The sequence below is a fragment of the Fulmarus glacialis genome, unplaced genomic scaffold (genome assembly GCF_000690835.1).
Source record: "Fulmarus glacialis isolate BGI_N327 unplaced genomic scaffold, ASM69083v1 scaffold21033, whole genome shotgun sequence".
Lineage (NCBI taxonomy): Eukaryota > Metazoa > Chordata > Aves > Procellariiformes > Procellariidae > Fulmarus > Fulmarus glacialis.
The window spans coordinates 1,491-24,615 of NW_009205120.1; the positions used below are offsets into that span (position 1 = coordinate 1,491).

The window sequence follows — 23,125 nt, forward strand, 5'->3', positions numbered from 1 at the left end:
GATTGCTTATGTCCTGCTGTGTTGTCCCTCCAACAGATATGATTTCCCTACCAAGCAGATTCTGAGGAACATCTTGTCATACGGGCTCTTTTGAAAGCCAGTAAGGTGGAGCTATATGTTTAGCAGCAGGAAAATCAATCAATCAAACAAAAACTGTTGGAGATTCCTGGAAGGGCAGCAACAAGGGCTGGTCAGAACCTTCACCGCATGGCAGTCATGACCAGCAGAAGGGGAGTAAATGCCTCTTGTTCTTGTTGGGTGCTCTTCCGTCTGCTTCAGCTGTGTGTAATGGCCCTTTCATGTTGCTGCTCTGGAGATACAAACATGGTCATTTCTGCAGAAATCTGGATCTTTTCCTTGTTCCCTCTGCACACTGCTGAAAAAAAAAAGGAGGAGAGAAAAAAAAAAAAGAAGGGACTTTGGTCATATTCATTTGCACACAGCACAGCAAATGCTGAAGGTCTTCTGAGGCTGCTCTTAAAACCATTTTACAAGCTATTAATGCCATAAAGTAGGGAGAGCTTGGAAGGTGAACATGCAGTCCCTGCCTTAGGTTCCAAAAACTGAATGGTAATATGGAAAAAGTGGAAGCAAATTTGCCAACCGTTTCCACTGCACTGGTTACGATGAATGGGAGCCAACATCGATTAAACACCCTTCCCTTTACACCGTAGTGGTCTCTTGCACGCTGTCCCCACACTTTCAGATGTGGATTTACCGTAGGGGACTGAAGGTAGTGAGCTACCCACCTCTCCTCCCCAGTGACAGCACTAGTTTGCCATATATCTGCATGTGCATGTGTTCCTAATCTTGTGACCCACTGACGGCCAAAGGCTCCCCTGCTTCCACTTTGCACTGCATCTGCTTTGCCCATGTACACAGACAACACATACATATGCTTTTTCAAAGGAAAACAGGGAGAAACTGGGGGAAAAAAACAACCCAGAGATGATGTCTAAACCGCTGCTTTACAGGTGTCTTGCCTGGTTGTTTATTAGCATTCACCTTTAAGCTACAAACGTGCTGTGAGTGCTACACTGGTTCTTCAGGACAGCTCCCAAAGTACCCAGGGGAGCAGCAGCAACACAAGGCTCCCCAACGCCTGGCCCCAGACTCTTGGACCCCCCAGACCAACAATAGATGTATCTGTGCTGTGTGAACTAGTTCATCTGGGGGAAGACTCCGCTCACCACAGCCCAATGGGCAGGATGCTTCCATGGGCACTGGGAGAGAGCTTTGGGCTGCGTGTTCATAGGCACTGGGACCTATCTCCAGGTCCCACCATGCAGAAGAAACTAGCCCGTGCACTCTCACTGGGAGCTATTTCTAACCACCAAGAGGATAAGGGAAATCCAGCTTCTCCAAAGGATTCATTTTCTTAGCCTACTCTGGCTTTTAGCAGTGCAGAGACTTCCCAGTGGTTCTGAGTTTGACCATAGCTCTGAAGAGCATTAGATGATATATTCCTCAACATGACTGCCCAAAGGCGAGACGCGGTTCCCTGCAAACTTACATACAAAATCTTTGTTGCTGTTTGGCTGTCTGACTTTCAATGTTTCTTGCTGTAATGGTTCACCTGCCTCCCCAAGTGAGTGCGAGCCACTGTTAAACCCAGGTGTCAGAGCCGTGCTCTGGCGCAGCGTAATGTTGTGATGCGAACACAACCAGCAGCCTCCCCACCAAGGTTCACCAACATCCCTCTGGGCTACAGCACTCCATGAGATCAGTCTGCACCCTATTTCTTTGCTGAAGCCACAAGAGTTTGTTGTAAAGGAGAATATTCCCTTGTCCCCTATCCCAAACTGTCTCTCAAGACAGTTTGAGGAGGCCTTGTCTTTCCTATTCCTTTTCTTTTAGTGCATAAGGCAGCATGGTGCTGCTCTGCGTGTGCACAAGTAAGCATGCACAGCTAGGGATGGAGGAATAAAAATAAATCAAGCCTAGAAGCAGACATGGATTAGTGTCTGCTCATGTAAAATTTGTAGCAGGATCTGATGCATGCAAGTCCATTACCGGCCAGTCCCCGTAGCTGAAGGTATCTATTTACATAGCAGCTGCATGTAAATAGCATTCTGCGAGTCAGGGCAGTCACATTTTCCCAGTCCCTCGCCAGTGACCAGTAACGAACACGCCGAGCACTGCTGGCAAGGCAAGATTAACCACACTGCGACAGAACGGGCTTGATACATTTTATTGGCAATACTAGCATCATACTCGGGAACCACAACCCTTTGTCAGACTGTTAGTGTTAACTTGCATGACAAGTATCAGTGACCAACTGTATCTGAAATATAGTTAAAGTGCCTAGAAATAATAGGCATCTTAAAAAAAAAAGGAAAGGAAACTCATTCCATCCACTCAAGCCAACCTTTATAGATCTCACATCCTAAGCACAACTGATGTACTGTAATTGTTATGTGGACTTTAATGTAACCTCTACAGCAGCACACAGACAATGCAGTTCTCTCATTATGCACATGCTTTAGGATCGTTTATTTTAATGCTTTCAAATAAATATGTTCCATGCAGCACACCGCAATAAATAAGGAGCAGCAACTTTCGTATAGTACATCCATTCATAATGTAAGTCACCATGTGAAACACCACATCTAAAGTCTTTGGCCCAGTCCCATACAGTGAAGCACACCACATCTGCACATAATCATATCTGGCTTCATATGGATTTAATAGGACTATGCCAGAAGGGCAATGTGAGCACAAGTTTAACCAGGGGTTCCTAGCTATTAAATACAGCTACTAAGTAGTTAAAAGGCAACAACTAAACCCATAAAGGGTTGATTTGTCTTTTCTTTCTTACTTTTCAGACAGAAATATAAAGTATGAAAATGCTCTGGATATTTTCAGCCTTGTGTAAAGCAGCGTGATTAATATGGAAGGCTTCGAGCAATACTGGCACGTACACTGGCATCAAAAGCCACCGCAAGACTGACTCTGACACTGAACACCGGCATACTCAGCGGGGGAAAGCTGCTGTTCTGGCGACGGCGGGCACTGCTCCTTCTCTTCCTCTAGGCCGATAGCTCCACCGCCCCTTCCTCTTCGCTGTCTGCTCGGTTGGCACGGATTTCCACCAGGGTCCGCGCAAAGCGGGTCCATTCATCGTTGTGCGGAACAGCCAGCTGGGGGAGAAACCGACAGGGAGTTAAGAGACCGCGTGGGGAGACCGGTTATCTCTCTGGCCCAAAATCGAGGCACCTCCTTTGAGGAGAGCTCCCGTCGCAATCAGTGCGGTGCTGCACGGTGAAGGACCGAGGCACGGGCCTCACCAACCCGCCGCGGGTTGATTACGCTGTAAAGTGCTGCCGGGTTCCCAGGACAAATCTGGCAGCTTCCTATTCAGTACCAGCTAGAAGGAGCTTTTACAGTCAGTGGCAAAGAAAAAAGCTTTACCTGCTTGATTTTAAGGAAAAATTTCTTGCTTGAGTGTTGTTGCAAAATCTACCCCTTGGTTAAAATATTTCAGATTTTCCAAACTAAGGCGAGGCCTTGATCTCTACAAGTATACACACGTATGTTTAACTTGACACATGTGAGCTGGCCATTTGAAGTCAGCGAGGCTGTGCCCAAGCGTAATTGTTTGCAGGACCGAGGTCAATGTGCGCAAGATAACAGAGCTTTTACAACACTGTATTGAAACTATTTTCCTGAAGTTCATTAAAGCTTTTAATAATAAAATAAATATATTGTATTATTTTAGTTACCCTCCTCTATGTCAAGGAATTCACAATTACACGAAATGCATTATAATGGAAATGTTATACCAACTGGATACTGCACTACTGGTCTGATTTTTTATATCATCATGCAAGATCCATTTCCATTTAATACCATTGATGTTTCTAATGAAGAGCTCTTGAACATTAGGCTTCAAGAGGGACATGTAATCTAAATGGCTAAACTTCCAGGCAAAACGCTTTAGTGCTATGGGAAAATAATACTGCAGTCATTTCCAGATGGGTCCAACACTGCAATTTCTGGAAGATAATGCAAGCTGGGATTGAGATAATTAAAAAAAGAAAAAAAAAAAGCAAGCAGTTTTCTCAAACTTTACTGTCATTAACTCAAATTCCAGAAAACAGCAACAAGCATCCAGATGAACCGTGCACGTTTTTACTTCCCTCTTGAAGCCCTGTGATCATGTCCTGAATATAACATGAAAAAATAACTGTTTCAAGATAGTATGCAGTGCTTGGTACTGAAGAAGGCAACTGTTTCAAAACTACAGGGCATATAACAAACTGCTGTCCACCTTAGCAAATGGGTGCCTTTAGGCTAGAGAATGAGTATGACCTTAGCTAGTCCAGTTTGTGGTATCCAGTATTCAATCTGTACTGACTGACTTCTTTTAAAACACCACCAAAACCGCTATGCAGATGGCTGGCTAACTACGTCTGTTTGGCACTAGCAGATTATAGGTGCGCAGGAGGCTGTATGGTACACTGTACTAGAATACAGTCAAATTATTCTCCTCTCCTTACACCCCAACAGCGATACGTATAACTGGAGACTAAGAAAAGGATCTATTACGTGAACTAGCAAGCCAAGCTGGGGAAAGAGCTTGTGTATATGCCCAACGTTAACCACGTGTGAAAGCTCCATGTACGCTGCTGCAAGTTCAGTGTTAATCGTATGGACAGGAATTTGCAGTACTGGATCTAATCTAAATATCTCCACCATATCTCACTGGCGCCGATGAGTTTTTCAACTATTTTGTATCTAGCTTTGCCTCTACATCCAATATTTTGGGGAAAAACATAGCGTGTGTTTTAAAGCTTCCCAATATAGTGCATGTATCAGTGACTCAGTCATATTATGAAGGGCTGGTGTACAACAAGCTTGTTTTTTTGCCAGGTGAAATACTGAATATAGTACAGTTCAGCATTTACTGAGGCTACAGACTGAGAAATCCAATCTGTGTGAAAACCATCTCAGCCCTCAATGATAGGTGTCGCTGCTCTCTCCGGGTTTTCCCTTCTTTGTCTTCCACTTTGTGCGTTTTTCTCCTTTACTTTTCCCAGGAACGGAGACCAGAGTTACAGAAGTAAATCATTTGAGACAGCTGTCTCTCACACTCACATGCACAGATGTGGATCTTTATTTGGTCTTTATTTGAAAGACAGCTCTGTTCTTTCAAAAACCTTCAGCAGAAGGAAATGTAACACCAGAATGGAGGTCAGTGCACCACCACACAAGTACCCGTAGCACAGGTTTGGTCACAGCCACACACCTATACAAGCTAGTGTACAGTAAGTTCAGGGACAGTGCAGAGATCCTTCTATCATAGATGCAATCAAAATCAGCTGTATAGCAATTTCCCTGTTACTATTGCTTGCGTCCTAAAAGATTTTATTTCTTGTGATGTGTACGGCACTATCATTTATCAAACTCTTGAATGAAATGAGTCTCACTTATTTCAAGTAGTAAAATCATTGAAGTGGAACAATATCCTAGGCAAAGGACTTACTGAATTTAATAAAGCCTCATTCCTCCTTGTCTTTTAAAGTCCTAAACAGCATTACACTGTATTAAGTGGCTGAAGAAGACAGTATGTCATTCTAAAGAAAAAAAATGAAATATATTTATGACATTGAGATAATTTAATTTCCTTTACTCCACAGCATGGCCACAGACAAATAAAATAGAAGTCCAGCCTATTAAAACAACTTGGTATCTCAAACTTGAAGAGTCTCCCCACAAATGTATCCATTATATGCATTAGCATTAGCTGACAGTGTTAGCAAGACCTAGGCCGTTTTTAATGACTCAGTTCACAAAACAATTAATGATTGAAGTGAATACCTTTAGCACAGAGATGAAAACATTCAGTGCCGACACACAATCTAATTACTTAGAACTTCGTCTTATTTTACCTTATTTAATCTCACGCACTGCATCATGCTTTCAACGAGGGACCAATCCTGCTAATAGACTGTTAGTAGAATAAACCTCTCTAATATAAATTCCTCAGGGATGTGGAGGGAAACCTTGGCAATAATGAAGTCAAAGGAAAAATTGACTTTTATTCCCCCCACACTTCTTTCTGTGAAGGCCCTAATACTGAACCACAATAGTTATACAGCAAAAGACCACAAATAAGAACAAAAGCATCCACAAACTCCAACTCAAATTCTTGTCTGAATTAAGGCTCCCCTTCCAGTCATTTTCCACTCAAGTTCCTTCAGCTGGGCACACTGACACCCACAAGTGTTGGAGGCCTGGGTCTATCTGTGGAATCTCCCTTTCAGCTTCTCTGCACAAGTTTTTTCTGAAAATACCAGGGCAGGGGTGGAAGAAATGAGGAGATACTTCACAGAGGAAGGGCAGAGGTTTAGAGCTATCTGGGTGTTCCTCACTTGTTTGGCGTTTTTGCCATTTTTTTGTCCACTTCCAGTTACTACAAAGCAGCATGTATTGAGTCCCAGCAGCCATGATGTCGACGCAGGGTAGAAATGTTCACCAAAGCATAAAAACTTAATATAATAACTTATATTAACATTTGGGTCAGAAGGTTATTTGAATGAACTGACACTAAGGTATGGAGCAGAACAAGAAAATAAATGCTATTAAGTGTTCTCCTTTGATCCCTTCACAATGGAAGGTAAGCGCTACCCGCACCTAATTAATTGACTGAATTACTCACGTGGCTTTAACTTAAATACCATGGTACATTTAGGTTGCTTCAGATAGTAATTCTAATGAGGAAAACCAGTATTATCAAAGCAAGGTGGTGACTTTAGCCAAACTTTGTCTGCTAAGCTGTTGGAAGAGAGGTACTTTTGCCTTCTGTCTGGCTTTTAAAATATTAAAAGAGTTCAGGCTGCAAGCCTACTGACCTGCAAGTATGACTACAAGCTTACACATCTAAATAAACCTGCTTCTGCTTGTGAAGTTACACGTGCTCAGCTGGTTACAGGAGTGAGAATTTAGTATAGGAAAACATCTTCTCAAAATGTTAGGATGGTGACCCATTTTCAATTGGGTGAAGATATTTAACTCAGGACAATTGGGGTATCTCATTTCTCAAAAAAAAAAATCAGTGTTTTCTTTGTATCACTATCAATTTCTTAGATCTCTTCCCCCAATTCTCTTTCATAAAATATTCTTCCAAAAGCCCTCAATATCTGAGTATCTGTCAGTGCTTCCTACATGATCAATAATGTATAACAAATAACATACTAAATACTAGAACATACTAAATACTAGAAAAATTCAAGATTTTATAATTTAAACTAGTTCATTAACTGTTTTTCTTGCTGATATTAAAAAAACTGATTTACCTGATGCAAACGCTCAGAATTAATTTTTCCACCACCTCCATTACTTTGATTTCAGATAAACAAATTTTGGGTAAGAAAGGATAACTCTCCAGCTCACTCCTCCTAGCTGAACGGTCCAGCACAAATAACGTGGCCAGAAAAGGAAAGCCTCCTTGGGCAGCACCTCACAGCCAGCAGTCTTCAGACCCCCATGCAAAGTGAGCTCAGCTGAGCTCCCAGATTGAGACTGGCTGTGTGCTGCACATGAGGGCTGATATGCAGCAGCCACGATTAATATTAAGCACTGGAGAGGTGGACTGGTAATTTCAGCGTCCAAATAGTAACACAAAATAGATTTCTGCCTAGTCCTGCAAGGCATTACAGTTATCAGTTTATCTTATTATAGATAAATAACACTAAACCTATGTGAATCTTTCCCAGCCTGTGCTTCCCCAGTCCACCATACGTACATATACCAAGGGAAGGCAACGCTTGACCAGACAGAACAGAATACAAAGGGCCTAGAAAGTGAGATGATGGGATGCAACAGCAAAAGGATTGTAAATTAGGAACTGAGATCTCCGTCCTCTTGTTCTTTTTCCTGTCTTCTAGAGGAGGCTGGATCCTGGCCAGCTAGAAGCCCCTTGTCTCTAGCATCCTTCTCACCCTCTGCCTTTTTGCATGACAATGTGTTGAGCTGTGCTTTCAAGACTGGAGAGGATCTAAACAACATCTAGATTTGGAAAGAAGGGATTTGTCTAGCTGGGCCACGTGGTCAACCACAGTAGGTCCCCCCAGTTCATTTTTCAGAGTCATGGGGTTACAGCACACTTTGAAGCAACAAGGCTTGTAAAGTTTAAAGGTAAGATTGTTCCAACTTCTCCACTGTAGATAAAGGATAAAATGACCAGACCCAAGGGAAATGACTGCCAGGATCTTCCTGACAAGCACCTGGCTTTGCCTTGCTGATGCGTCACAATTCTACGTGATTTACGCAATGCACGACAAAACTATATCTCACGGTGCCACCACAGAGCCCTTTGATTTTTGAACCTTCTGAAGCTTCTCTGTGTTTCCTGGGTGATCACTCTAGCCAAACACTTAACTGTTAGCTTTCCAGCCCTGAAGCACAAACACGTGCCCCCCTCGGCGCTAGTACTGACCAAGGAGATGGTTTATGTGCATCTGGTAAGAGAGTAACAGAGCCCTCTCCCCCCGAGGCTCACCAGGCCAGCTAGTCACAGGTAGCAGCACGAATGTGAGTCTCACCAGGAACAGCCTCCTTCATCTTCTCGTCAAGGCAGAGATTTCCTCTGTGTGCAGAGCTTCCAATCCATACACCAGAAATCTTACAAATACAAACTGTATTTCCTGTGTTTTCCCAAAAACTGTGCTATTAGCAACTTCACTGAACACTACTACTCTTAAAACTGTAAGACAGAACTCAGGAAAAGGAGGTGCTCCGACCAGACAACCCTCGATGCTGCCACTTGTGTCAGCTAGTACTGGGCTCCCCAAGCAAGCAGAAAAGCAACAAAAAGAACCAGTGCCTGAAGACACAAATCAACATAAATTTCTTTTCATTTTCAGCATTTAACACATTAACTTCTAGTAACATTTGCTCTTTTAAGTTAGGTCTATTAAAAAAAAAAAAAAGAAAAGAAAAAGGAATGATTTTGAGACAGAAAAAAACCCCCCACTTTGAATGTGCCTTTTAAAGGAATCTATCCAGAAGGTTGAAATAAGATATTACAACATATTTCAAGATTTTTGTATATTCCCCTCCTATCCATCTTTTTTATGGCTGTGAGTGTTTCAGATCAATTTGTCCAAATCTCTGTATAGCTTTAGTTTCCCTGAAAAACCACTTTCCAGCAAATGAATTATTCATTGAGGATATTTCACTTTATTCCTGGCTCCTCGCCTTCCCTGGAGCCTGTAAATCTTCAGGATGGGAGTGGACAAACTCTTCCTGCCTTCATCCCTCCATGCTCTTGTCCAGCACTGCTCTCCTCTGTGGGCTGGGGACTCTCCTGAGAAGGAGATAAAATGCAATTTCAGCAGCAGCAGCTCCACCTTGGAGGAACCAGTGTCCCACAGGCTCAAAGGGAGCACAGTCATCCGTGTTCGAACTATTGCGTTTCCTTTTAATGACTGTACCTCATGGGTCAAGCTACCTGTCACTGAGACACTGGTTCATAAGCTGCAGCGCTGATCACTGCTGAAAGTATTGTGCAATCCCAATCACCAGGTTAATAATCACTTTTTTTTTCGTCTTCACCTAGAGTTCAGATGCCTCAAAGCAAAAACAGCTGTGGGAAGAACTTCCTCAGCGTTGTCTCTGACTGAGGGGTTGTTCTGATGGGGTGAATTTTTCCAACCAGAACAGTCTATAATCGCTTCTAACACACACGTCCCGTGGACACAGGTGTAAAAGGAGAATCTGAAAGTGAACCACAACTTGGAACGACCTGCCAAAGTATGTGGTCTGCAGCCGGCCTGCACAACCGTATTGCCACACACTGTTTTCAATTAGACGTTTGCAGACGAGCCTGCATGGTGGTCCAAGATACACTCTAAGGGTGACAGCGGTTCCCGAGTCAAAAATCTGTGACCCATTCAAACACATTTCGTAGAAGTACAATGCTTTCTTATTTTCATATATAGAAAACCTTGTTCTGATCTAAGTTGATGGGTTTCTATAGCTAGTCACCATGCTCCTACAGATCAGAAACTTTCTGATTAACACACATCTTTTATCAGTTGCATTTCGGCTTATTGCTGTTCGGAGGCAAAGGCTGATCTTATTTTAGACAATCCCGTTTACTCGTCTCCGCTTCAACACAGCCATATTTGCAAAAAAATCTCATATCCAGCAGGGAAAATAAAAACTATATGAAAATTAATGTTCCTCTCATCTCTAAAATACTCTGTTGCTATTACAACTTTTGAGAAGGGCAAGTTAAACACTCTTTGAAGACATAGCTAATTAAAGCTTAGAAAATATTCAGATTAATTTGAGTTTGTGGAAAACAGCAAGTCTGGTAAACTAACTTTAATGACTAAAATCTCAGACTTCACACTAAGTTATTTGTGTATGTCGTTGATCACCATTTTTATAGTGTTTCAATTTAATAGCATTATCAAATAAATGTAGCTTCAGACGAATATCATTTTAGCTATTTTCTCTAAGCTGAATTTTTGTCAACCTGTATTGTCCATATCACCCTCTAAAATTAAGTGCTGTATTGAAAAGAAATCTGCTGCAAATACTTTGTGCAATGGATTAACATCTGAATGCAGTTATGACATCATAGGTAAAAATATTTTTAACGATGATAAAATGTAACTACTTCAGCTTGATGTTTTCTAAAAAGTAGAACAGACTATCAGTCTAATTTTCCAGGTAAAAGAGAGCACTTGCAGAATGAGGATCATAATACTTACAAATGAAAAACAAGAATTACAGTTCCGCTTTAAGCAACTGATCCTATCTTCTGGAGTTCAACAGATGTTTTATCATTATCACTGAGGTGAAAAGAGATATGTAAATGTAAATATTAAATATCTTGATATGCACACATAGAGCAGGCAGGCATGTATCTACTCTGGCCCTGGTCTTGCCCCCCCAGAATCAATTACAGACCGCCTTTGATATTTTTCTCAACCTATATGGATTTTTTTTTTCCCTGAAAAAGCCTATATTTTTCCAGGCAACACCCTATGCCACACACATGGATGGAAACAAAGTGGGAGGTAATATGCAACGAAATGGCCACCAAAGTAACCAAGAGCACCCTTTTCACATAACTACAGTACCACTGTATTTAACTCTTGGGAGAACTGAGCATCACTGTTAACAATGGATGAAACCACTGGCAGGAACTCAAACCCCACATACTGCATGCAGATGATTTTAATAAGATACAGTGTTTAGACCACAAAGGATACACTCCAGAGTAGCTCTATATATATTTGTTTACTTAATTGAAGGGGTGGAATACCATAGGCAGCCTAAATACTGCATTTATTCTATGCACAGCAGTCAGTCTAGTGTCACAGACACAGTATACACCACCCTTCTATGAAGTTAATTACTTAGCCCTCATCTAGATTAATGTCTGTTGTGATTTATTTCTTTGCAATTCACCAGCAGGGTCTGATTTAACTAGTGCTGCCATAGTAAAAAGAAGACAAAATATTAGCTTATATGACAAAAAAAAAAAAAAAGCTTAATCTCAAACAGAAACTGAATCAATTTTCAGCAAACTTCAACTTTTTCTCCTAAGGAGAACAGTAGCTGCTGAACTGTTACACAGTTGATGGTAAATTATGTTTTGAATACCAAGCAATGGTGTTATTTTAATAATTTATATGTAATGTGCAAAGATACACTGTATAAAGGGCCTACATAGGAACTCAAGCATTTGAATGCCCATTAATTCTTTTCTAAACTTAGTCCTCTTTGTCTGCAGCAGTCATCTCGATGCCAGTCTAACAGGACAACAGACTAAAATGTAGTCCATAAATTATGCATACATGACACACAAATGCATGTTAACAGAACATTAAGACTGCAGACTGTAACACTTCAAAGATAGGAAATGTCAGAGTTAAGGCTAACTCCCTCAATTTGAGCATGTTATTCATTTTGTGTTATGATACTGTCTTTAATCTTTTAAAAAAAAAAAAAAAAGTAAGAAACAACAAAACCTGTGCTGGAAGCAAACACCAATTATGGAAAACTTCAGCCTGAAGGATTAAAACTTGATAGGACATATGGAAAAGAAAACAAGGAAGTGGAAATTATCTTTATTGTAGACAACGCTACAGTTCCACGTATAATATCAGAGTTGGCTCAGGTTCTCCTGAATTAATCAGAAAGAATGATGTCCAAGCTATCAGATTATTCTTCCCTCAGTTAATGTATCAAAATGCTGCACTTGATATAATCTACAGAGGATAAAATATTGACTAATCACCAGTCATCTTGAAAGAGATGACTGAAAGTTGAAATTTAGATTACTTTTGTTTCCTTAGATCACCTCTGATTTTTAAAATACAAACATTAAGCTATCAGCTTATAGCCTGTTCTTAAGCATACCAGAGTGCTTTCACCAGTCACATTGTGGGGATCCTCTCCTACGGAACTCCTCGAGTGATGCTTTCAACGGCAGAGACTATTGGCCTGTTTAAGCCCTTGGAAACAGAAGAGATTTAATATAATTAATCAGCTATGGGAGCAGAAAGAGCATCTGCCATGCTTCAGAAAAGCTAACAATTTTGCTTCAAAAGAGGTGGTATCTTAAGCGGCAAAGTTCTTGCAGTTCCTACCTTTCCACCCTTCTGTAATGCCATCAATTTACAGGTTGATTAAGAAAACCAGTGAGGCACGCTGCCTGCCATTCATCTCCCATGGGGATCGCAGTCCTGCTTTGATTGCCATTTCTCAAAGTCATTGAAAACCCCTGCAATTTTTTGCATGAGTTTCAGGACATTTAATGCTTGGAGCTAAGGGATCAGGAGAATTCCTCCTCTACCAAATTATGTTATCAGTTCTCATCATTGCACTAGAAAGCCTAAAAATATCAAATGGATCAAAACTAGAAGGTAAGGAGCCTTCAACCTCCCCCTTACAAGATATTGTTGTTTCCAATATCTACTTTTTTTTACTGACAACTACATTGATTGGAAGAACTGTCCCATCATTTTTACTTGAAATACTAGAGCTTCAGCCTGTGGGGTAGCTTCACTGGCAAAGGTGCCTCCCTGGAAGTTCAGTTGAGTGAAGGACTATTGCCTCAGGGAAGAAATAAATCACGGTGTCTTCAGCTCAGCTTGCTTCCTTTCCAACTCAAGTCAGCCATGTCCACGCCATGACTCATGCCAGGAAATCTGGCAGAACAGGAACTGTAAAGGACTTTTGCCATGGCTTTCTGGCTCCCAGTTGGCAAAAGGACTCTCATCAAAAGTAGCTTATGAACTGCTCAAAGATTTTGGTTTGCAGGAGAGTTGCTGCCTTCCCTGAGATTGTGCACACATTCCATTATCTGCAGAAGCTCATCCATGAAATAGCAAGGGTTTTTGTTTTGTTGTTGTTTTTTTTTTTCATTTCAGACATAGACTTCTCCATCACTCTAGGCACTCTAGGCATTTCACATTTAAATTAAACACTGAATATGGAATTTTAGCCACCAAATAGGATGTATTGAGGCCCAGAGTTATCCTCAGTTGATATTTTAGGTTTAACTGTTACTTTCCAAGTCACGAATTAAATATTTTTTAATGTTCAAAATACAGACCATTTTGCAAACCATAAAACAAAGATTGAAAACATAGTTAAGGATTCTCAAAATGAAAACCACTACTGGATGTGACACATTGAAACCACAGAAACATCATGAAGAAGATTAATTATACAAAGCAGCCCTTGTTTCAGAAGTGTTTTAACACCACAATGATAATACATGAATTTCAATGAAATTTGCAAATTGCTGCACACAAACTGAGCTTAAACTAAATTTTGCATTTGGTACTTTTCCCCTTCCATACTCTCTGTTACTTAAAGCTATGAACATTTTTCAGTAACACTTCTTTTTACATCAGAAAGGGGGTAAAAACTTTCAGAGAAAATATCACCCAACAGACTAACTAGATATTTAAAATACATACTCCGTGACACTAGTAACATGGTTTGACTTCAGCTCTGTCCCCCACCAGTGTTCCAGGATGCAGGGTCAGGACAGGGCAGACCAGCTAAAGCACGTGCTCAGCTTCCACTGCCTCACCTACAACTGCCATGGAAAGCCTGGAAGATTCTCTCTTCCACTAAGCCTCTTGAAAGGTTTTGAGGAGAAGCAGTGACTGAGGAGCTAGTAGTGAAGCTACCGGTTGTGCCGATGCACTAATCATACAGTGGACGGACTGGTACGTCTGATCTGGAGCCTGCCTTTCTCCTTTCTCTCTTGCCCTTTACAGCGTTTCCCAGCTCATACCGGCAGGAAGATTGTCACATACAGCTCGCCCTTCTCCCCCTCCTGCAGACTTTACTGTGCCGAAAGGGAATGATCTCTTACAGCTTCTCTTCTGCCGCTCTCATCACTTCGTTATCTGAGTGCCTTCTAATAGCGCATTAAGCTACATGATTAACTCCTGTCACATGTGGCTTGTTCTCTCTGATCCTCTCTGCAGGGGGAGGATCTGGGCCTTTGCAAGGGAAAAGGAAACATACGTCGGCTTTAAAAGTAGTGTGCAAATGAATAAAAAGGACTGGAGCCAGGTTTTTGTTGGTTGGTTGACTGGTTTTCTTAAGCTTTTTATTTCATATGATGAGGAGTTGAGAATTCTTATAAAAGATATTTGTATCATATTGGAAACTCATGTCTTTTTACCCCATGAAATTCTCTGGGGAGCTAGTAAGCTATCTCTGGAGAACTACTGAAATATTTCATCATAAGCAACTGGAAGGTAAGGATAAAGAATCAATTGAATTTTTAGGATGACTACTTAACCCTCCCACCTCCCCTTTCTGTCTGTTTTCACTAATGCCCATTTAATTCCACTGTCTAATCAACGAATGAGAGGAAGGGTGTCTTCGTTAAAAATCTGGTACTTCCTCCTTTAGTTTTAACAAGTAATATTCCAGTAGTAAAATGAAAGTGGAATTTCATATTCATTTATATATACAGCGAAACAGAAGAAACTCTGTCGTTACCAAGAACAAGCATACATCATGGCATAGGCAGGACAGTGACCCTGTACGCCAAGTGCCACCCACTGCTGTATCACACACAAGCACATCACAAAATCCTGTTGACAGGCTCCACTTTGAGAGGCTGTTTGTCCCACTGTCCCTACCCGCTCTGGATCTTCAGCCTTCTGATTGTTAAAAATATTCTTCTAATTATTGACTTGAATACATGGCCAGCTTGCAGCCACATGCGCTGGTGGCAGCGTGTCCTCAGCTTCACTAGTTCTCCCTCTCTGGCCCCAAGCAGTCCTATCTCTGTAAGTACATGAATCATCTATATTGCCACCAAGCTCAGACTTCCTTGACTGGTCACACCAAGTTCTTCAGCCTCTTTCTACAGGCTACTCTGCTCTCCCAGTAGCCCAGATCCACATCTCTCCCTGATACGTTTCAAGCGTTCTTTTAAAAAATACACATTTTTAAACAAGAGGGGAAATTATTTTGAGATCATCTTTTAAATAACATCGGTTTTATGAAGCTGCTTTATAAGTCAGAAGGCCATGACGAAGGTGACTGAGAAGGGCAGAAAGGCAGTGACGCCGCATGACGTGGAAGAGGTGGCAGGGAAAGGGAAGCGCGAGGCCCTAGACTGGCACTGGAGATAAACAGCTCCAACCCTCAGCAACCAGCCTTGGGTAGGTCAGATTAGTTAGATCTTGGCTCAGTTTTCCCTCTTGAAAAGTACTTCCCTAATAAAGATTGTCATTAGGAAGACAAGCCTCCATTCCAGCCTATTTAAGTACCAAAACAGACTGAAAGAACAAGGTAACTCATATCCTTTTCCATTTCTTATCAGACTAGTACAACTGTACCGACAAGCACACAGCCATGAACTGCCAGCAGTATATACGGGTACTTACAGGAATAAATGTATGCATTTCTATGTCTGGATGTAGCCAAGCCTCGTTTTAAACTGTAAAAGTATATAAATGCTCGGTTTTAACTTAAACATAAGTACAACATAACAACATTGTTTTTCTACAGGAGAATAAACCAGTGCTTACATAAAGACCTCAAAGCATTCACAGTAACCTAAAGTAATGAATATTGTAATGAGAAACACAAGTATTTAGGGTGATAATGACTGGACTTTGCTCTACTTAGATCGGCTCACCCCCTATGGAGGCTACCAAAGCTTAAAGATTTTATCACCCTAGTAATCAGCAATGGGTAATGGCCTTCATAAAACACAGTAATTAAATTGACTGATTTCAAACTAGTGCATTTTTTTCATTAGGGAGTTCTTATTTAACCTACTTCAAAAATCCCTTTGTGAATACTGGCTGTATCAGTCAAAATTCAAATGACGAGGGATGAAGAGCTTGCTCTGTTCAATATTTCAGATATTATTCAAGTAAAAAGCTGGAGTCCCCAGTATGCTGTCATTACTTTTTTTTTTTTTTGGTCATCTCTAAGAGCTTCAGTTTTAAAAGTCTCTCAAGACTGAACATTATAAAACTGGGGGTGGAGGGGAAGCAAATCAAAACCTTAGCTCTTTAGATTTTCCAACAACTCTTAAGAGATTCTGCTTTGTTAAAACATGCTTTTAAAATTCTCCGAGGCCAGCATTCCAACCTCCCTAGCAAAAATATCAATGGTGAAATTCAGGCACTGCCTCACAATCTATTTAATTATCCTTTATGCTTGGATTGTGCGTATTGTTGTAACTACTGTATCTTACTTGATGTTTGAATGCTTTTGAATAAAACTTGGTCGCAAGCACAACCCCTTATTATTGCTCAAATTTGCCTTCACGATATGTGTGTGAGCCATTTATCTGTGTTCCAAGAATACTTGTAACTCAACACAGATTTTAAAATAAAATATTTTACGGCGAGTCTCAACTCTGCTTTTGTGGCAAAAACATTTCCTAACTCAATATATGCTCTACAGGAGCTTTATGACGGCAAAAGTAAACCTACTGGAAAATCTACCTGGATAACTACGTGACACAAAACCTAGTTTCATATTTCTCTCTCTGGGCTACAGCAGTTTTTAACTGCATGAAAGAGATGCTGCATATGTTTTCCGTATGAAATCTACAGTGAAACACAGGGATCTCGAGATAGGAGTACAAAGTACCAACCCTTCCCCACTCTACCCAGAAAAATAAGTGACTCAATAGCCATGCTGAAATGTGAGAGTTGGTCACAAATACGCATTTCTCTCTGTCTAGAACCCCAAGAATCTCACAGCGGCTGTTAAAGGCTGCTGAAATCAAAGGAAATTATTTTATAGGCACCAGTGGGATATTCCTTACCGTACCACTTCATCCACATATTTCAGGCAGTTGCCAGCTCCTCCCTCACCGGTCATGTACTTGAAAATGAGATACGGGATTAACACCCATCATGGAGCAAATGGGGAAGTACACAAACAACCTAATGCAGCAGCCCTAAAAGGGCTTAAGGAGATATTAACTCTGAAACCTAACAAAGTCACATAAACATCAATATGATTCAGATTTCACTGCAAGGAAACAACAACAGAGGTAATAACTGTGTAAAGAATCCCAGGTAACAGCTTGCTTTGGGAGAGTGAGCTTTCCTGGATCATCTACGGAAAGACCTTTTCTTACTTTTCTCCAGTTCCACCTATCATAGCAGTTGCCTTTTAAAAGCATGACTAGAATCAACTCCCTGAAAGACGGCCAAACAGATGCAATAGTTTGTCCTGTAACTAGTTTAACAAAATAATGTACAGTAATAAGCTCCTTGTGATTACAGTTTCAAACTCTCCAATCCTGTGCTGCAAAGTGACTTTATATTTTATTACAATCAAATAATAAATCATTTCTTTACAGTTTCTATCTATTTATTCACAGTGCAAGCCGAATATGATCTGGAAGAGATTAATGGAAAAAAAAAAGAAATAATGGAAGGTGGATGAGAAGCTGCTTCTTTCACAACCAAAGGTGCAAAGAGCATTCTCAATAAGCCAGGTAAGCAACAAACGTGGTTGTTAGAGAATATTTATGACAGCGGCAACTGTGTAACATCACTGAAGCATGCACAATGGGAGCAAGCTTTCTAGAAAATATATCTGCAAAAGAGACATGCAGTTATGTCTAACTATCAATCATCTGGACATGTGAATAAATCTATAGTCAGTGGTCCATGTTCTGTTAAAATCAACTTCTACCATACAGAAAACTTGCTGCCCAGTAAATAAGCCATAAGACCACAGAAGCTAAATGTTATACATACTATCACAATACTAATATCTCAACCACTAGACCAGCAAAGGTTTGAATATTTAGATCTCACAGGGAGTAAAGTATATTTACAATGACTGGTTATATTCTCTGGTTAAGTTATGTAGGTTTAAGATCCCATCACACTGAAACAATCAGATTTCTGTGTGTTTGTTTGGGTTTTTATTTAATTTTATAATTCACATTCTTTAAATCAGTGGTTACTGATCCACAAGAGCACATCTATATGGATTATTTAAGTCTCCTCTCCCCTGGAAGTGTGTGTGTAACTCCCATTAATGCTAATGGGCATAAAGCACACGCATTGAGGAGAAAATAGACCCCTCACTGTGAAAATAAATGTGTTCAGTTATTTTCAGACACGATGCCAAAATCAAACAACTAAAAGTACATACTCTAAGGAGATAACATTATATAGCCTAAGCGAAAATGTCACCATTATTTTTAACTCCCTGGTCATGGACCCTGCCATGTTGTTCATGTTTCTGCCATTTCTTGTGTCATAAAGACTATGACTGGATAACATATCAAAAAGGGCCAAATCCTAAATTCTTACACAAGTGAAACAGCCCTGATCTCACACTCCTTGCCTTCACAAAGGATGGAAGGTTAGACCTCATGTCTTATGTTTTCACTTAGGCCATATAATGTTTTCTCTTTACACCATATGGGTCAACGGCAGCAGTGAACTTTACTGTTCTCTAGAATAGTTCCTTAAAACTGTGATGAATCTACCAAAGTAAAAATTCCTATCAGTTACATTTTTTCCTTAATGATTTGATATCCTGATGTTTTCTGCTCTGATCAAAATTCATGGAGTCAATTCTGTCTGTTCAAAGAGGTGAGAAAAATTGCTTATATAGTAATGTGAAATTCAAATGTGCTTTATTATAATACAAATATAATCACATTTTTTTCTGATGAAACCAATGTTTTATGAATTTACAGCTGACCTAATGTGATATTTGGAACAGTCATGAGAAAATAAAGATTTTTAAAAGGGCACAGTGTAAATGGAGCATTAATGTTTTTGGTGAGTGTATTTAGGGTCTTTGTAAAGTGGCCTGCTGACTTTCTAATGCGAGTAATCACACCCGTCTTCCCAAATCAGAGAGATGCACCTTCAAGTAAGTGGATGCTACTGAGTTATCAGTCAGGCAGGGATGAGTTCTTCCAGTGATGAGGCCTTTTCAGAAGTCGATGCTGTAGGAGATGGGTAGAGTGCTATTGCTGAAAGGTCAACTGTCGCAGCTTAGTGTCAGGCTTTGCAATACTGCTGGGTCAAATATGAAAGCTAGGTGCTGCCAGGTGCTGTACGGTCCAGCTTCCAGCTCCCAGCCCCTTGCCCCCAGCCACGTGCTCACTCACCTACTCTCACACTGAGTCAGCTCATGGAGAAAAATACCCCAAGGAAAACAAAACAAAACAAAACAAAAATATCAATACTTCTCTGCTGATCTATCTCCCTCCCCACGATGTGGGTGGTGACAAGCACCGCTACCAGCACAAAAACTGGGCAGCGAGGGATATGGCTAGGGATGACTGGCTGGCAGGGGGAGAAGGACTGCCCCTTTTAAACTGCCAGACCAGCCCTATCATACCAGATAGGTATGATCAAACCCGTACAAAAAGGACAGTCAAAGGAGGACCCCAGCTGAGCCAAGGAACTGGCCGATGTCTGCACACTGAAGTAAAGAGAGAGCCTTAAAGGCTGCCATATTTCTGCCAGACATTTCCAAAAGTGCATATGCATGCTGTGCATCCCCTGTGCATCATGCCTGAGGACAGCTAAGCATGGAATAACTCATCAGAGAGCTTTTTATGGACTGGCACAGGGGGTTAATGACTGAAGAGGCTTATTCACTGTACAAGCCCTTGGTTCCAGGCTCTTGGGCTGCAAAGTATTTCTGCATCTCGCTTAAGGCTTTATAGTGAGAAGAGTTGTGCTGGAAAATATATGAGCACCCTTCTTTTTTAAACCAGAAAAAGCCACTAACAACACAGCAGCCCTGGTAGTATCTGAAGCTGTTGCAGCCCAGACCACCTCTCCTCAATTTGGTACAGGAATTACTGCAGAGACTGATACTGCCACAATGAACCAGGCAACAAATTAATGAGCTCCTTCATTCATTACGGAAGAGGAGGAGGGGTAGCTATGGCCCATGACCTGTCAGCAGCCACGAGGATGGACATCCATCTGTTTGCGTAAGTCTGTATGGAGCTGAGCTGGAGATGCTGGGGCTCTGCATGGGCAGGGCATGCAACATCCATGAAGCAGAACACTTTATGTACCACTGATCTGGACTCACACAAATAAATACTTGAATGACTCTCTTTTCTTTTTCCTTTTCAAGTAATAGAAGCCTGTCTTTCTTTTTGATCTGAGTGTATCACTGTGACTCATTTTGCAAGTTGAAGTCTGATTATACAGAGGAAAGGCCAAAAACTTAAATATTACTTCTTCTGCATAGAACACTAAATCTCTTTTCTCCTGGGTGAGCTTGCAGGGATAAACAATCCTATGAATGATTTGGTGTATGATATGCAAAAAGAGACATTTCTACAGCGCGTCTAGACTCCCAGACAAGATCAGACTCTGCTGTCATCAAAGACATTTCCATAGCTTGTCGTATCACTTGGAAGACAGAAAAACCACCTTTTTGGAACAGTCAGGCAAACATGAAAAATAAATAAAAACAGCCTGACCTGCCAGTGTCATAGTGGAAATCTGAACGCAGTAACCTTAGACAATTTAGAAATTATGCTAATACGGCAAGAAGTTTCAGCAAACATTTGTGAGGAAAGGCAACTCCTGCACAAGTGAATGCAATCCAAAAATATGAGTCATGCACAAGCAATTTTGCTATGGGCCATAAAATCACTTTATGAGAGTTACAGATAATTCTGTATGTATTCTATAATGTTTCCCTACTGTGTAGAGATGGATATCTCAGTATCCTATCACAGATAATGATGGAAAACAAATTCTCTACATAAAAGCCGATTGCTCAGAGATTCACCCTTAACTGTTCCAAGGGATTGTAATGCTGACAGAACACTTTATACCATATTCATCAACAAAGAGGTAGATCCCATCAGTGCCAAATACACTGCAGTTTAGATGGTTTTTATAAGATGTAGCAGGGTGAACTGAGAGCAGCCTTAGACACAGAGTACGCATCCTGCTATTTCTCAATACCTAAATACTCTTTATCACACATGCACTTACCATCCTCCACAATGACACCTCTCATTTCCTCCTGTTAGTACGTTTGCACATATTCAGACATATTCAGCGTTATTCACTATTAAAAGAACAGATGTATTCTGTACATGCCATGCTGAGAAAAATCTACAGCATTAAGCCAGTCATGAAAGAAGAGATAAAAGTATAAAGTATAAAAGGCGAACCCTTCAGGACCAACTTCAGAACAACACAGCTTCTTTTTGCACCTCTGTTCTCCTCTTTATGTTCCTTTGTAACTTTTTCCAACTGTACCCATAGAACCATTAAAAAGAAGTTTTAAAAACACTGAAAACTTTCAAAAATGACTTCTCTCATGAGACTTTAACTAGTTAACTCTTTTGCAAGGTAGCTTTACTACTAACACACTGTTGACAACCCAAAATCAATGGGGACTCCACTGAAAGAAATCTGGATTATTCTTTGGAGGTGTCCTACTCATGTGTTGCAACACATGATCTTTTCTCAAACTCGGATGAGGCATTTTCTAGGACCCGAGCTTTAAAAAAAAACCAAACCAATAATAATACCTCTCCAACATCATAGATCCATATGCGGCCTTCTGAATCACCAACTGCTACCTCCTTCCCAGCCTGGGCCCAGCGGACACGGTTGAGGGCAGAAGCTCCTTCTATGGTGACGCTGGCTGTGGGAACCTGTCGAAACAATAGGAACAGGAAGGACAATAAAATCACGCTGCCTATGAACCCGGGGGTCAGTTTTGAATGTCCTGCTTAGCTGGGTGAGTCACCAGTCCCCTGGCATTGCTGGAAGTAACACACAACCCTCGTCGGGGGGAGAAAAAAAAGGGTTCATTGTTTCTTCGATCACATGTACTAAAAAGAGGAAAGAGTAAGAGATTGCTTGGAATGAGCAGGGAAGACTTTTCCACAGTAAAAGGCAGTAAACAAAACAGTTTTTTTCCCCTTAACCTCGAAGACATGCGAAACCACATCTGCTTCATTCTCAAAAGTCACTGACTTATGACCAAGAACCAACTGAGGGTAGGACTTGGCTTCAGTCCTGCCCTGGCTTCTGGCCTCTGACTGGGCCCAGATAACCTAACAGTTGGCAGACACATCCCTGTATTCATGCTGACACATCCTCTAAATCCAAACTCACCTCTGTGGCTAGATGCAGAGGTCGAAACTTAGGTATTACATCAGAAAAGTCCTGAGCTAATCACTTCAGAGCGAGGACATGGCAGAAGTGAGAACAGCTGAGCTGACATTTAGGAACTCCTACAATATATTCCCACAATTCTCTTTTACATCCCCAGGAGACTACTTCTGCTTTAAATTCACCTGTATGCTGCCCAATTTCCAACCCCCCTCCCCACCCCAAGTCAACCAACTTAACAGGTGATCCACAAGCATACATAAAGATTCTGTTTAATGCATGGGATGAATAAAGCAATGAACACGATCTTAGGAGTATTTGTAATCTATGCTGGAATGCGGGCATCAAAAGATGCTGCAGGAGGAAGGAACTGTGTGGGTGTTTGTCCCAGATAGGTAGATCACTCAGTTGATTTAGGTCATCTCATAAGACAAATGACTGTAACCTACAAGTCTGCTGATGCTCCACCCAGCTGCCTTTAATAGGAGAACCTGCCCAAGCACGGAGCCTGTAGCTTGGCA

The 23,125-nt window shown here is 41.1% G+C and overlaps 1 long non-coding RNA gene across 1 annotated transcript; it reads right to left on the bottom strand.

Annotated features, from left to right (window-relative positions):
* Positions 1-2,172: 2,172 nt before the first annotated feature.
* Positions 2,173-22,147, bottom strand: LOC104074964. Its single transcript, XR_683496.1, has 2 exons — positions 22,016-22,147; positions 2,173-3,140 (listed from the first exon to the last, which is right to left on the bottom strand). It is a non-coding gene; the product is annotated as an uncharacterized LOC104074964 (long non-coding RNA).
* Between the last annotated feature and the right edge of the window lie 978 nt (positions 22,148-23,125).